Consider the following 17,288-nt stretch of genomic DNA (forward strand, 5'->3'; position numbering starts at 1 on the left):
TATTTGCCATTCCGAACTTGGACTTGATTATGTTTGCAACGATATCAGACTCCGGCCGCTCTTATTGTGGCTACCATTTGGGCTAAGCTAGAAGCTGAATTTAAATGCAAGGCAATCATGGATTGTATGAAGTTAGAGTAAGTCTCTAGAATCCCTTGGTTCATGTATATTAAGAATCCCTGGAAGTCCTTGGGTATACCAGAATTCTATACCAGCCCTGAGTTGCTTTCATTGGCTAAGAAGCAAAAATTAAAGGATAGCCAATAGACAAGAAACAATGGATATAGTATAGAATCTACTGAACATGTTGTCTATTTGTGCAATAATATAGCCTCTGGGCTAGGTATAGAACAGTACTTTATATGGATAAATAACAATTACTCGTGGCCCTTGTTCATGAGCCTGTGGTTAAACACCTTTACACTTTATGGTTGCTTTTCCTGAAACAGGTATGCATGTTTGGATGTTTGTCCTTGTGATGGTATATCTACTCAAGCTACACTGCACTTTATACTCTTTTGCAGATTTTATCATGCTATATGGAAAAGAACATTATTTCCACTATTTAAAGACACTAAAACAAGACTTCATGAGCAACCTCTGTTTTATTTACAGTCATTGAGAACTTGTTTATCAGTAGAAAATTTATTCAATGTGCATTTAAAGGCAGGAAACGGCTTACCTGAATTAGTCATTTTAATTGATGGTTTCTCTTCTTTTTTTTAACAAGCATTGGCCAGGCCATTTTGTCTCACTTGAGTGTAAAAGTAAGGAGTAGTTTGGTAATATAGCAGTTACAAAAGTCATACTACAAATACCCTTTATACCGTGATCAGCAAACAACTCATCAGACAACATGGCTACTGGGATCACACTCAACCTTCCACACAGTACGCACATCACACCACACCGCAGGGAGCTCCACTGGCTAACAATACAAAAACTAGCCCAGTTCAAACTCCTCACACACACATTCAGCCCTATCCAGTGCATGCGTCCAGCCCACCCAATAGACAAATAACATTTCACAAACCAACCAGACGCCTTTGCTCGACCGGACTCCTTCTTGCACCCATCTCATGTGTTCACAGAATCAGAACCAGCTCTGGCCTTTCTCCTACTGGGACTTCTCATACTGGCCCTTCTCCTACTGGGCCTTCTCCCACTGGGCCTTCTCCTACATAGCTCTTAAGCCTGGAATGACTTGCTATCACTCATCAGAGCCATGACTTCAGTTTAATAATTCAAAAGACCTGGCTCTTTAAGTAAGCCTCCTGCCAGCCCCGGTCATGCTAGAATGGCAGCAGCACCGCCAGGATACCCTCCCGAGTAATAATACTCTTCACAAATACAAATAACTGGTGTTAAGTCTGCCTCAATCATGCACAATGAATGGCAACATGTCAGTTGATTATGAATGCAAGATCACTCCTTGTAGAATGCAATACGGACTCATCCTTCTTTCAAAGGAGCTAATAATGGCTCTCGACACAAACAGGCTGCCCACCACGTGCTTTCTCAAAATGCTCATGTTCACCAGTAAAGGCAAGTCAGGGCGGGTATAGGCCAAGAAAGTGTGCATTGTCTCAGCCAGGCAGCAGGTGGGCCTAGCGGGCAGATATGGTGGCAGAACAGAACCAACTGTTCAGACACCTTAATAATGTATATTGGTCTGCAAACTTGTAATGTTGTGTGCACTCTATCTCTGCAGGGTGTCCTCTCTCCCAGCATAGGGTGTCTTCTCTCCCAGCACGGTTTGTCCTCTCTCCCAGTATGGGGTGTCCTCTCTCCCAGTATAGGGTGTCCTCTCTCCCGGCATGGGGTATCCTCTCTCCCAGCGTGGGGTGTACTCTCTCCCAGCCTAGGGGGTCCTCTCTCCCAGTCTAGGGTGTCTGCTCTCCCAGCGAGGGGTGTCCTCTCTCTCAGCATGGGGTGTCCTCTCTCTCAGTGTGGGGTGTCCTCTCTCCTAGCGTGGGGTGTCCTCTCTCCCAGCGTGGGGTGTCCTCTCTCCCAGCGTGGGGTGTCCTCTCCCCTAGCGTGGGGTGTCCTCTCCCCTAGCGCGGGGTGCCCTCTCCCCTAGCGCGGGGTGCCCTCTTTCTCAGCGTAGGGTGTCCTCTCTCCCAGTTGAGGGTGTCCTCTCTCCCAGCCTAGGGTGTCCTCTCTCCCAGCATGGGGCGTCCTCTCTCCCAGCATGGGGCGTCCTCTCTCCCAGCATGGGGCGTCCTCTCTCCTAGTTTTGGGTGTCCTCTTTCCAAGCCTAGGGTGTCCTCTCTCCCTGCTTAGGGTGTCCTTTCTCCCAGCGTGGGGTGTCCTATCTCCCAGTATGGGGTGTCCTATCTCCCAGCATGGGGTGTCCTCTCTCCCAGCATGGGGTGTCCTCTTTCCTAGTGTGGGGTATCCTCTCTCCTAGCATGGGGTGTCCTTTCTCCCAGCCTAGGGTGTCCTCTCTCCCAGCATGGGGTGTCCTCTCTCCCAGCATGGGGTGTCCTCTCTCCCAGTATGGGGTGTCCTCTCTCCCAGCCTAGGGTGTCATCTCTCCTAGATTGGGGTGTCCTCTCTCCAAGTGTGGGGTGTCCTCTCTCCCAGTATGGGGTGTCCTCTCTCGCAATGTGGGGTGTCCTCTCTCCCAGTGTGGGGTGTCCTCTCTGCCGGCATGGGGTGTCCTCTCTCCTGGCGTGGGGTGTCTTCTCTCCTAGCGTGGGGTGTCCTCTCTCTCTCAGCGTATGGTGTCCTCTCTCCCAGCATGGGGCATCCTCTCTCCCAGCGTGGGGTGTCCTCTCTCCCAGCCTGGGGTGTCCTGTCTCCCAGCATGGGGTGTCCTCTCTCCCAGCATGGGGTGTCCTCTCTCCTAGTGTGGGGTGTCCTCATTCCCAGCCTAGGGTGTCCTCTCTCCCAGCGTAGGGTGTCCTCTCTCCCAGTATGGGGCGTCCTCTCTCCCAGCGTGGGGTGACCTCTCTCCTAGTGTGAAGTGTCCTCTCTCCTAGTGTGTGGTGTCCTCTCTCCTAGCGTGGGGTGTCCTCTCTCCCAGGTTAAGGTGTCCTCTCTCCCATCCTAGGGTGTCCTCTCTCCCAGTGTGGGGCGTCCTCTCTCCCAGCCTAGGGTGTCCTCTCTCCCAGCGCGGGGCGTCCTCTCTCCCAGCGTGGGGTGTCCTGTCTCCTAGCATGGGGTGTCCCCTCTCCCAGCATGGGGTGTCCTCTCGCCCAGCGTAGGGTGTCCTTTCTCCCTGTATGGGGTGTCCTCTCTCCCAGCATGGGGTGTCCTCTGTCCCAGAGTAGGGTGTCCTCTCTCCTAGCATGGGGTGTCCTTTCTCCCAGCATGAGGTGTCCTCTCTCCTAGCGTGGGGTGTCCTCTCTCCCAGCCTGGGGTGTCCTCTCTCCCAGCATGGGGTGTCCTCTCTCCTAGTGTAGGGTGTCCTCTCTCCCAGCGTAGGGTGTCCTCTCTCCCAGCCTACGGTGTTCTCTCTCCCAGCGTAGGGTGTCCTCTCTCCCAGCCTACGGTGTCCTCTCTCCCAGCGTAGGGTGTCCTCTCTCCCTGCTTAGGGTGTCCTTTCTCCCAGCGTGGGGTGTCCTGTCTCCCAGTATGGGGTGTCCTCTCTCCCAGCATGGGGTGTTCTCTTTCCTAGTGTGGGGTATCCTCTCTCCTAGCATGGGGTGTCCTTTCTCCCAGCCTAGGGTGTCCTCTCTCCCAGCATGGGGTGTCCTCTCTCCCAGCATGGGGTGTCCTCTCTCCCAGCATGGGGTGTCCTCTCTCCCAGCCTAGGGTGTCGTCTCTCCTAGATTGGGGTGTCCTCTCTCCAAGTGTGGGGTGTCCTCTCTCCCAGTATGGGGTGTCCTCTCTCGCAATGTGGGGTGTCCTCTCTCCCAGTGTGGGGTGTCCTCTCTCCCAGCGTGGGGTGTCCTCTCTCCTGGCGTGGGGTGTCCTCTCTCCTAGCGTGGGGTGTCCTCTCTCTCTCAGCATATGGTGTCCTCTCTCCCAGCATGGGGCATCCTCTCTCCCAGCGTGGGGTGTCCTCTCTCCCAGCCTGGGGTGTCCTGTCTCCCAGCATGGGGTGTCCTCTCTCCCAGCATGGGGTGTCCTCTCTCCTAGTGTGAGGTGTCCTCATTCCCAGCCTAGGGTGTCCTCTCTCCCAGCGTAGGGTGTCCTCTCTCCCAGGTTAAGGTGTCCTCTCTCCCATCCTAGGGTGTCCTCTCTCCCAGTGTGGGGCGTCCTCTCTCCCAGCCTAGGGTGTCCTCTCTCCCAGCGCGGGGCGTCCTCTCTCCCAGCGTGGGGTGTCCTGTCTCCTAACATGGGGTGTCCCCTCTCCCAGCATGGGGTGTCCTCTCGCCAAGCGTAGGGTGTCCTTTCTCCCTGTATGGGGTGTCCTCTCTCCCAGCATGGGGTGTCCTCTGTCCCAGAGTAGGGTGTCCTCTCTCCTAGCATGGGGTGTCATTTCTCCCAGCCTGGGGTGTCCTCTCTCCCAGCATGGGGTGTCCTTTCTCCCAGCACGAGGTGTCCTCTCTCCTAGCGTGGGGTGTCCTCTCTCCCAGCCTGGGGTGTCCTCTCTCCCAGCCTGGGGTGTCCTCTCTCCTAGTGTGGGGTGTACTCTTTCCCAGCCTAGGGTGTCCTCTCTCCCAGCGTAGGGTGTCCTCTCTCCCAGCCTACGGTGTCCTCTGTCCCAGCGTAGGGTGTCCTCTCTCCCAGCGTAGGGTGTCCTCTCTCCCAGCATAGGATGTCCTCTCTCCCAGCCTACAGTGTCCTCTCTCACAGCCTTGGGTGTCCTCTCTCCCAGTGTAGGGTGTCCTCTCTCCCAGCATAGGGTATCCTCTCTCCGCGAAGGGTGTCCTCTTTCCCAGCCTACGGTGTCCTCTCTCCCAGCGTGGTGTGTCCTCTCTCCCAGCGTAGGGTGTCCTCTCTCCCAGAGTAGGGTGTCCTCTCTCCCAGAGTAGGGTGTCCTCTCTCCCAGCATAGGGTATCCTCTCTCCGCGAAGGGTGTCCTCTCTCCCAGCGTGGGGTGTCCTCTCTCCCAGCATAGGGTATCTTCTCTCCGCGAAGGGTGTCCTCTCTCCCAGCGTGGGGTGTCCTCTCTCTCATGGCCAGGCTGATTCTACCGGGCATCGGGCATTTCACTAGGAGGCTGGAAGGGTGGGTTTTGTTAGTGGGACCGGTTCTGTAGCAGTGCAGCAGGTTAAAATACACTGCAGAGTTCCTTGCATATTCCTCAGTTTTTGGGCAACAATATAGGTGTCAGGATAACTCTGGTGAATAATGTACCTGCTGCTGGAGAGAGATTGGAGTTTTGTCTAGTGGCAGTTTTGACTCATATGAGGTAGTGCAGAGGGTTAGTAAGTCTGCTGCCAAGAACGTGTGCCATGCATATCAATGAACAATATCTTATTTGCATAGTTCAGTGGGTTACTGATTTTGCCACAGAAATGCTTTTTTTACTATGCAATTCATAAGTTACAATCGTAATCTAGTACAGTGAATTATGAACTGCCATCAAAGAGCTGCATGGTACAGGATATAAAGTTATGTTTTTTCCCAGTTTTTCATTATCCTGATGTTGCTAGATTTGTGGGGTAGAAATACATTCTTATTATTAAAGTCAACCCTAACAACGGTGTTGTGAATCCTGAGTTTGTGCTTCCCCCGACCATGGACTCGTAAAAAGTGCCAGTCTGGATGACATGTGAATCCTACACTTTATAGTCCATACACTGATTTACACACATATTATTCATTGTCTCTGTATGTGTGTGTGATGTAAAGTGCTCTGACACCCTACACTAGTATAAAACAAATGAAATACATGTGCGAGAGGGGCTATGGAGCGATGAGGGGCACAGTTGGAGGGTGATAGTGAGGGAATCATTGAGGAACCCCAACAAAGATTGGTGAATCCGGCTACACTTCAGGGGCATCATTTACTATGCTTTAACAGCTAATACAATTGAATATATAACACCAAATATGTTGTAGAATACACAATTTTTTCCAAAATAGTTTTGGGGAACCCCCCTCTCCTCCCATAAATCCCTCCCTGTGGTGGTCAGGCTCACTCGCTGCACTCAGTATGCACCGTACAGGGGCTGGGCTCACAAAGATTGTCAGGGCTGCTTTGGGTTCCCAGTCTGGCTCTGCTCCCTCCCAGCATGGTGACGTGTTTCCGGGCGCGCGCAGGGCAGGGACTTCACTAGGCGCACGGCCATCAATCAATGAAGGCAGAAAGACCAGGGCACAATGGCATTATTAAGTTGCTGCATATTCCCCTGAAGGGCCTATGACGTAAGACGTATTGTATGCACAATCAAATACTTTTGAATGATTGAGAGTTTGTCAAAGTTGGCAGTCCAACTTAAAGGGTCGTTTGTGGGTAAAGGAATGATCAAAGTTCCAATGATAGACTCGTTACGCAGATGCTGCTGAGCGATAAGGCGATTCCAGGACATTACAAACCTTTCTCCAATTATCAGGCCCCACACACACACACTGACACCTCAATTAAAACACACTCGGGGAACAGCTGATGGGGAGGGTGGTCAGGCATTTAGTTTAAGGGCTTTGTGCTGTACATACCATGGGGCTTATTTACAAGCCCCTTGCGCCACGGGTGTGTCACTTTAATATGGGAAAAAATGACGTAATGGTGGCGCAAGGGGCTTGTAAATAAGCCCCCATGCATTAAGAGCAAAGAAGGCAAATCTCAACAAGGCCACTAGATGATGCAATCGCCCGAGTGTTATTCAAATGTACCTGTACATTTCTTATCATTTGGGTACTGTGTAACCTGGCTCGAAAATGAGCAATGGCCGGGGTTTACTGCTTCAGGTACCATGACTGTTTGGGTCACAGGCAGTTGGCAGAAAGTAACCACCATTGAAAATAACCATTGTCAAAGCCAATAAGACCTCGCCGTACTGATTTACTGGCTTTGTCAATGATTTTTGCTGGAAAAAAAGGAATCACAGCTGGTGGTCAATCACTACGCGCGCGACCACCTGAGAATTGACGGAGGCACCAATCATTTTTTTTATGGACCGATGGGAGGTGGCAAACGGCAGATAAAGGAACTATTTTTATTGGCGCTAAAGCGTGCATGCAATGCGGGTCCGTCGAATAGCAAATGTGGGAAAGCAGTGGAGTTTGAGACTGAAGCAACAGGGAGTGGAGATGGGGGATATAGTGCGCTCACACGTGCCACTCGCTGCGCCCCACTGCACCACTCCCAAGGAGATTGACAATAGTCATTACTGTGGTTTAACCAAGGGCGTGGCCTTTTAATCACATAGACACAACTCATTGTGAAATGATAAGTGACAACCTTCATCATAGTTAAGCAAACATTGTTATGAGAACACCATTCATAAGATCAGCCAGATCATACATCATTGTTTTGAGAAGCAGGACATAGGGCAGATGAACAGCTCATAGATGGTGCAAGCAACACATCAGTATCTCTACCTTCCTTTACAAAGGAACATTTCAGAAAGGTTAATGTCAAGTGCCAGCGGGCCCCTTTACCTTATCCATCGCCCTCACCTTCAACCAAGGGCATCCCTTTATTAGTAACTTCCAGGGCACCGCATCCCTGCCAGAGGATACCTACCACTAGGCAAAATCCCCTAAAATGTTCAATTTCTGGCATCCCGGGGTTGGGCAGAAAGGTCCAGGACAGCAGGTCAGTCCCCCCTTCTGCCTGCCCAGTGCCAACATTAATCAACCCCCTTCCAAGGGGAAAGTCCAGTAAATCAGTCCACATTTGAGGTAGCCCCCATTTCTGCTGCAAGAAATTCCGCCACAGGGTGAGCCGGTCACTGTCGAACTCGCCCTTCCCCCGCTACCACTGATGGGCCTCTTTAACACCACTACGATTGTGCTGTTGCCCAAAACGGAGCTGCTGGTCCTCATATGGCCAAAAGTGCCCCCTCCCTAAGGGACCCCTCTCCATCCCCCACACCCCCACACTATGGGTGCTTAAAGATATGCATCTGCCTCAGATTCTCCAATGGGTACCCATTTACTACTTGGTTACGACTGCACCTGATAAACTGGAAGACATATCGACCTTATTGTCTGGCTACGGACCCTCCTCGCCGCGTAGTTCACTCCATTGCGTTATTGTAAGAATTCCTCCCCCCAAGCTCAGCTTCCTCCAAACTAGGGGGCTAATAAAAATCTACATCTATTGAGCCCCCGGGGTCTATGGGTATACATACTCTTCTGCGTCCTCATGCCATCCTCGTAGCTTACCTAAGATTTTGTATCCTACAGATGAGTCCCCGTCACTGGCTGATATGCTCAGCTTACCTGACCCTGGAGTCCATACCTTGCCTGACAGAAACCTAGCTGCAGACACATGTGGGCCTGTGAGTTGTGAGAAGGGTGGTTATTGAGTGATATCGCACTCGCATCCGGAATCCCATGAAAAAACTGATCCAGGTGATAACACTTACTCATCAGGGGTTAATTCACCACCCACATTTCCTTAGTGCCTCAGCAGCACCCTTTCCCTCCCCCCAGAGTCAATTGCTCCACCCCTTGATCCCTAGTGGTTCCCCCTCCGGGCACACCAATGACCTTTGACCCCAGCGGGGCGCTGCAAGAAGGAAGCCGGATTCTACTGCAACTCTAGTATCACTCAGTTAGTACTGCCTTTCCTTTATAGGAGGATTGTGGCCCAGCCTGCTTAGTGCTCAATAAGGAAGTGAGAAACCCTCCTCCTCCCCATTCTAACTCAGGTGCCTCTGGCTTCGTCCCTAGATGTCCGCAAGATGTAGACACTAAGACCAGCGTGGGGTCCTCATGATGAAACATGCCAATCCCTTACTGTAACCGATATCCCACGCTGACTAAAGTGAATTGCACGCCAGTGCCAGGTGAGTAAAGTAAAACCGGAGCCTGGCCACCCTATGCTGTCCTCTGTTTTAGACCCCCCTGCTCCAACTTCCCTGGCCAGCAAGGATTGACAGTAGTTAGTATCAAAAACTCACCTACTATACTAGTAACTGAGTGACCTGTGTCCCTCCCTTGCAAAGAGCTGGGATGCATTAGCCGCCCATATCATTAAAGGTCAATAAGACTCCTGTCCCACTAAAATGCTGGAAACAACCTGTTGGCCACTGGTCTAGCTGTCCACCTTAAGGCCAAATCGCCCCCCTGACTGGGGCCGAGCAAGTGCCTGAGAGAGCCTGACCCTGGGGCCATCGTAAATTGTCTCCTGTGGCCCACGAAGGTTTAACTTCTGTGTTGAGAACCAATGCCCGCCAATTGTGTCCCCTCTCTACTCAGGAGCAGGCTTTTGCTGTGAAGAAAACAAGTCAGGGGCCTCTGTTTGCCCAGAAGCACCTGTCAATATTATGAATACGAAGTATATTTAAGATACCCATGGCTGAAGAGGGGTGAAACCCCGAAACTGGTCGTAGGAAGCTTGTTTCCAGTCCAGAGAGGACCTGACTTGGCAGTTCGGGCTGGACTGTTCCCATGAGGCACAGGGTCAAGACTGATTTGCATATGGCTGGGTTCAAACTGGAATGGCATGGTGAGCAAAAAAACGATGGATTTAGGCCCAGATCTCTGTACTGGGGTGAATGTACGACATTGTTCTGCATTCTGTCCATCAACTGCTGTTTTTGCATTTGTCAAAATACTTAGAACATCTGGGCATGTGTGCTTAACATGTCATACCGCTGGACCTTAAGCAGGCTAAGACTAAAACCAGAGCCGTCTTTCCCACGTGTTTGGAGACCCTGATTTGTTTTGTTTTAATATGAGTGCAACAGTTAAATGTACTGCCCTGTGTTAAAGACCACATCCTGTTTTTGAATGTATGTTACCAGGCAGCCTTACCAGATAAGTTGGATAAAAACTGCCCAGTCTTCCATGTAACTGTGCTTCGCACCAGTCATCGGATGTTTCAGCACACCCGCGAGTACTGTAGCTATTACTTAGCTAATTTGGTAGAGGTTCATTCGACTTCGGAAGGATGAGAAGCATAGTGAACCTAGCCTGGAGGTTTGAAGCTGCTATTCAGGATCCCAGACGACCGCCCTGCGTCCCAGGCCTGCCCGCAAGTTAGCTCACTTTGACATGCACAATGAAAGGCTCGGTGTGAATATCCTTACAATAATAAAAACCCAGGATTTGTTTGTTGCTGCTATTTGCCCTTGAGGATCCCTTGGCGCTGAATCGTCTCAGCACGTATAATAGGTGTTTTCCTCCCTCAGAACACTGGTTGTTAATGCATAGACTCGAACCTGGCTCCCACCGGCCCCCGAATCACCAGCTCGGGCCGTTATGCCACATCCTCTCCCTAGCCGGGATATCTAATTTTTAAAGGAGAAGACATTCTTCAAAGACTGGAGCATTAAAAAGTCTAGGGTCCATAGCAAAAACTGCCACACATGATATGCCCTCATGAACCACTTTGGCCAGGTTAGCATCTATGGTCTCACCCCCCCCCCCCCCCCCCGCACTGCGCTGAAGCACTATAATCTCTGAACGAATTGAGCAATTGCTCTGCTATCTTGGATTTTGCTGGTGAAGAGAAACCTTAGTGCCCCTGAGGGGTAGGTTTATTTAGTCTACGCATATCATTACTCCCACGCAACAGCCACAGTCGTTCCAAGCCCTGCATACTGATTTATTGTAGTTCAGAGAAAGCAAAGGAGCATTGTGCCAACCCCTGTGCCCCCACAGGCCTAACAACGTACATACACGTGCTTAACCATTGCCACCGTATTAGGCCCCGGAGCAAATGAAGAAATCATGGGGACTTGTACCCCCGGCCTTTGCGCAGATATCGTTTCTACGGTAGCACTGCAGGAAAGGCCGAAGTGCCTCACAACCTATCACCACATCCGAAAGACTGCATGTTCCCTCCCGGATTAAAACAAGTGAACTTTCTTTTTCCTACCAACGAAGCCTTAATGCACCGCGCTATCCGCTGTTGGATAAGAATTATCTAACAGGACCTATACCTTAAACGGCTCATTAGGTCTCGCATAGGGCAGCGCATGCGCTGCCTCTCCGAGGCATTAAGTAATTTGTAAATGTGTTGAATCTCCGCCTACTGCAGCTCTTTGTCAGTAATTGGTTCCTGAGCTTGTCTGTTTTAGTGTGTTGGTTTCTGACAGGCTAATGCCCTTTGTCGATCAGCCTTTACTTTTTTAAGAACGCCCACGCAGCACCGCCTAACTACAGTAAACATGCTTTATGTGGCATGAAGTGTTTCAGTTGGAACTCTTTTGTTTCTTTTCGTGGCTATTGCTGAAAGAGTTTAGCTGTGTTTAGTTTGAGGCATTGGAATGAAGTGAATTGGGTCAGTAGCGTGTTTTATTATTATAGCTGTGTTTACTTTGAATTGGGTCCATAGCGTGTTTTATTAGCTGTGTTTTCTTTGAGGCATTGGAATGGAGTGAATTGGTTCCGTACTTTTAGTGTACGATGGTCCGTTTCTGCTATTTATTTTGTTTTCATTTTTTTTTTCAGAACAATTACACTGTTATTTAGCGCGTTTTACTTATGTAACTAGAAGGGTTTAGCTGTGTTATTTTGCTGCATTGGAATGGAGTGATTTGGCTCGTAATTTTAGTGTACGATGTTCCTTTTTCTGCTTTTTTGCTTATGTTTATTTATTTTCCCGGGAGAGTTGCATTGCTATTTAGCGCGTTTTGATTTATTTTCCCGGGAGTTTGGCTGTCTTTACTTTGTGGCATTTGAATGGAAAAGACCTTTCGCATCACTCTGTGTCTTCATTTGCATCTCTTTGAGGCTGGGAACGAAGAGATTACAATCTATACTGCCCATTTTAATGTACTTCATTATCTTGGCCTGGTTTCGGTTCTCAGCTGTCACAAACAAGTTGACGCTTCACACCATACCAGACTTTCTGTCTTCCGATTTTTTTACCCTTTTCACACATTATTCCCAATTGAAGGGCACTGCGAAGTGGCTGTGTGCGCGTAGCGTGGATGCGGGTAGGAAACCCTTGAATAATAGTGTACATGGGCGCAATGCTTCAGGCTCTTTTATAATTGTCCCTTGTGCCTTTATGAATATATAGCAAATGGCACACCATGTACTGACTTCGTAAGGATAGCAGGATGATTTGATGTGTGAATGAAGTCCCGTAAATATACGATCATACTTGATATCAGCAGCGAGCGTGAAGCGTGTTGATGTGTAAAATGGTATACATTTGCCCAAAACAAACGTTTCTTATTTACAACTGTGCTCGTGTTATAAGGAACATCAGTTTAGCCTTTGGTGCTATTTTGTTGTTGTAACCACATGGGCTCACTGTTTTCGGGTGTTTTATACTTGCAAGCTCTAACTTTATTAATCCCTCTCGAATCTCATCCCATGTTCTAAGTGTGTAAAGACGGCAGGATGATTTCATGTTACAATTTCGTGCTGTAACTATACTATCGCAGCTGATGTTAGCAGTGAGCGTGAAAATTCATCATTTTGTAGACAAGCACGCCGTCGTGCATAAAACTAAACATTTGTATTTGAAACTATGCTTGTTTTATAGTGTATATGGGCTCAGTGCTGCAGGCATTTTTTTTAGTTGTAACTTCTGCCCTTATTAATTCACAATAAATGTCACATTATATTCCGAGTGTGTAAGGATAGCAGGATGAGCTGAGATAACAATTACGTGCTGACATTATACTATCACACCTGCTGTAATCTGCCAGTTTTGCGAGCATTGGAATGGAGTGATTTGGCTCGTAATTACTATCGCAGCTGATGTTAGCAGCGAGCGTGAAAATTCCTGATTTTGTAGACAAGCACGCCGTTGTGCTTAAAACTCAGCATTTGTATTTGAAAATATGCTCGTCTTATTGTGTATATGTGCTCACTGCTGCAGGCAGTTTTTTTAGTTGTAACTTGTGCCCTTATTAATTCTCAATAAATGTCACATTATATTCCAAGTGTGTAAGGATAGCAGGATGAGCTGAGATAACAATTACGTGCTGACATTATACTATCACACCTGATGTAATCTGCGAGTTTTGCGAGCATTGGAATGGAGTGATTTGGGTCGTAATTACTATCGCAGCTGATGTTAGCAGCGAGCGTGAAAATTCCTGATTTTGTAGACAAGCACGGCGTCGTGCTTAAAACTCAGCATTTGTATTTGCAAATATGCTCGTCTTATAGTGTATATGGGCTCAGTGCTGCAGGCAGTTTTTTTAGTTGTAACTTCTGCCCTTATTAATTCTCAATAAATGTCACATTATATTCCAAGTGTGTAAGGATAGCAGGATGAGCTGAGATAACAATTACGTGCTGACATTATACTATCACACCTGATGTAATCTGCGAGTTTTGCGTGCATTGGAATGGAGTGATTTGGGTCAGAATTACTATCGCAGCTGATGTTAGCAGCGAGCGTGAAAATTCCTGATTTTGTAGACAAGCACGGCGTCGTGCTTAAAACTCAGCATTTGTATTTGGGAATATGCTCGTCTTATAGTGTATATGGGCTCAGTGCTGCAGGCAGTTTTTTTAGTTGTAACTTCTGCCCGTATTAATTCTGAATAAATGTCACATTATATTCCAAGTGTGTAAGTATAGCAGGATGAGCTAAGATAACAAGTACGTGCTGACATTACACTATCACACCTGATGTAATCTTGGAGTTTTGCGAGCATTGGAATGGAGTGATTTGGGTCCGTAGTTTTAGTGTACGATGGTCCATTTCTGCTATTTATTTTGTTTTAATTTATTTTTCCGGAAGAGTTGTACTGCTATTTAGGTCGTTGTATTTATTTTACTAGAAGGGTTTAGCTGTCTTCATTTTGCGGCATTGGAATGGAGTGATTTGGCTCGTAATTACTATCGCAGCTGATGTTAGCAGCGAGCGTGAAAATTCCTGATTTTGTAGAGAAGCACGCCGTCGTGCTTAAAACTCAGCATTTGTATTTGAAAATATGCTCGTCTTATAGTGTATATGGGCTCACTGCTGCAGGCAGTTTTTTTAGTTGTAACTTGTGCCCTTATTAATTCTCAATAAATGTCACATTATATTCCAAGTGTGTAAGGATAGCAGGATGAGCTGAGATAACAATTACGTGCTGACATTATACTATCACACCTGATGTAATCTGGGAGTTTTGCGAGCATTGGAATGGAGTGATTTGGGTCGTAATTACTATTGCAGCTGATGTTAGCAGCGAGCGTGAAAATTCCTGATTTTGTAGACAAGCACGGCGTCGTGCTTAAAACTCAGCATTTGTATTTGGGAATATGCTCGTCTTATAGTGTATATGGGCTCAGTGCTGCAGGCAGTTTTTTTAGTTGTAACTTCTGCCCGTATTAATTCTGAATAAATGTCACATTATATTCCAAGTGTGTAAGTATAGCAGGATGAGCTAAGATAACAAGTACGTGCTGACATTACACTATCACACCTGATGTAATCTTGGAGTTTTGAGAGCATTGGAATGGAGTGATTTGGGTCCGTAGTTTTAGTGTACGATGGTCCATTTCTGCTATTTATTTTGTTTTAATTTATTTTTCCGGAAGAGTTGTACTGCTATTTAGGTCGTTGTATTTATTTTACTAGAAGGGTTTAGCTGTCTTCATTTTGCGGCATTGGAATGGAGTGATTTGGCTCGTAATTACTATCGCAGCTGATGTTAGCAGCGAGCGTGAAAATTCCTGATTTTGTAGAGAAGCACGCCGTCGTGCTTAAAACTCAGCATTTGTATTTGAAAATATGCTCGTCTTATAGTGTATATGGGCTCACTGCTGCAGGCAGTTTTTTTAGTTGTAACTTGTGCCCTTATTAATTCTCAATAAATGTCACATTATATTCCAAGTGTGTAAGGATAGCAGGATGAGCTGAGATAACAATTACGTGCTGACATTATACTATCACACCTGATGTAATCTGGGAGTTTTGCGAGCATTGGAATGGAGTGATTTGGGTCGTATTTACTATTGCAGCTGATGTTAGCAGCGAGCGTGAAATTTCCTGATTTTGTAGACAAGCACGCCGTCGTGCTTAAAACTCAGCATTTGTATTTGAAAATATGCTTGTCTTATAGTGTATATGGGCTCAGTGCTGCAGGCAGTTTTTTTTAGTTGTAACTTCTGCCCTTATTAATTATCAATAAATGTCACATTATATTCCAAGTGTGTAAGGATGGCAGGATGAGCTGAGATAACAATTACGTGCTGACATTATACTATCACACCTGATGTAATCTGCGAGTTTTGCGAGCATTGGGATGGAGTGATTTGGGTCAGAATTACTATCGCAGCTGATGTTAGCGGCGAGCGTGAAAATTCCTGATTTTGTAGACAAGCACGGCGTCGTGCTTAAAACTCAGCATTTGTATTTGGGAATATGCTCGTCTTATAGTGTATATGGGCTCAGTGCTGCAGGCAGTTTTTTTAGTTCTAACTTCTGCCCGTATTAATTCTGAATAAATGTCACATTATACTCCAAGTGTGTAAGCATAGCAGGATGAGCTAAGATAACAAATACGTGCTGACATTACACTATCACACCTGATGTAATCTTGGAGTTTTGCGAGCATTGGAATGGAGTGATTTGGGTCCGTAGTTTTAGTGTACGATGGTCCATTTCTGCTATTTATTTTGTTTTAATTTATTTTTTCGGAAGAGTTGTACTGCTATTTAGGTCGTTGTATTTATTTTACTAGAAGGGTTTAGCTGTCTTCATTTTGCGGCATTGGAATGGAGTGATTTGGCTCGTAATTACTATCGCAGCTGATGTTAGCAGCGAGCGTGAAAATTCCTGATTTTGTAGAGAAGCACGCCGTCGTGCTTAAAACTCAGCATTTGTATTTGAAAATATGCTCGTCTTATAGTGTATATGGGCTCACTGCTGCAGGCAGCTTTTTTAGTTGTAACTTGTGCCCTTATTAATTCTCAATAAATGTCACATTATATTCCAAGTGTGTAAGGATAGCAGGATGAGCTGAGATAACAATTACGTGCTGACATTATACTATCACACCTGATGTAATCTGGGAGTTTTGCGAGCATTGGAATGGAGTGATTTGGGTCGTAATTACTATTGCAGCTGATGTTAGCAGCGAGCGTGAAATTTCCTGATTTTGTAGACAAGCACGCCGTCATGCTTAAAACTCAGCATTTGTATTTGAAAATATGCTCATCTTATAGTGTATATGTGCTCAGTGCTGCAGGCAGTGTTTTTAGTTGTAACTTCTGCCCTTATTAAATGTCACATTATATTCCAAGTGTGTAAGGATAGCAGGATGAGCTAAGATAACAAATACGTGCTGACATTACATTATCACACCTGATGTAATCTTGGAGTCTTGCGAGCATTGGAATGGAGTGATTTGGGTCCGTAGTTTTAGTGTACGATGGTCCATTTCTGCTATTTATTTTGTTTTAATTTATTTTTCCGGAAGAGTTGTACTGCTATTTAGGTCGTTGTATTTATTTTACTAGAAGGGTTTAGCTGTCTTTATTTTGCGGCATTGGATTGGAGTGATTTGGCTCGTAATTACTATCGCAGCTGATGTTAGCAGCGAGCGTGAAAATTCCTGATTTTGTAGACAAGCACGCCGTCGTACTTAAAACTCAGCATTTGTATTTGAAAATATGCTCGTCTTATAGTGTATATGGGCTCAGTGCTGCAGGCAGTTTTTTTAGTTGTAACTTCTGCCCTTATTAATTTGAAATAAATGACACATTATATTCCAAGTGTGTAAGGATAGCAGGATGAGCTGAGATAACAATTACGTGCTGACATTATACTATCACATCTGATGTAATCTGCGAGTTTTGCGAGCATTGGAATGGAGTGATTTGGGTAGTAATTACTATCGCAGCTGATGTTAGGAGCGAGCGTGAAAATTCCTGATTTTGTAGACAAGCACGCCGTCGTGCTTAAAACTCAGCATTTGTATTTGAAAATATGCTCGTCTTATAGTGTATATGGGCTCAATGCTGCAGGCAGTTTCTTTAGTTGTAACTTGTGCTCTTATTAATTTGAAATAAATGACACATTATATTCCAAGCGTGTAAGGATAGCAGGATGAGCTGAGATCACAATTACGTGCTGACATTACACTATCACACCTGCTGTAATCTGCGAGTCTTGCGAGCATTGGAATGGAGTCATTTGGGTCCGTAGTTTTAGTGTGCGATGGTCCGTTTCTGCTATTTATTTTGTTTTAATTTATTTTTCCGGAAGAGTTGTACTGCTATTCAGGTCGTTGTATTTATTTTACTGGAAGGGTTTAGCTGTCTTTATTTTGCGGCATTGGAATGGAGTGATTTGGGTCGTAATTTTAGTGTAC

The sequence above is a fragment of the Triturus cristatus genome, chromosome 8, assembly GCF_964204655.1.
Source record: "Triturus cristatus chromosome 8, aTriCri1.1, whole genome shotgun sequence".
Lineage (NCBI taxonomy): Eukaryota > Metazoa > Chordata > Amphibia > Caudata > Salamandridae > Triturus > Triturus cristatus.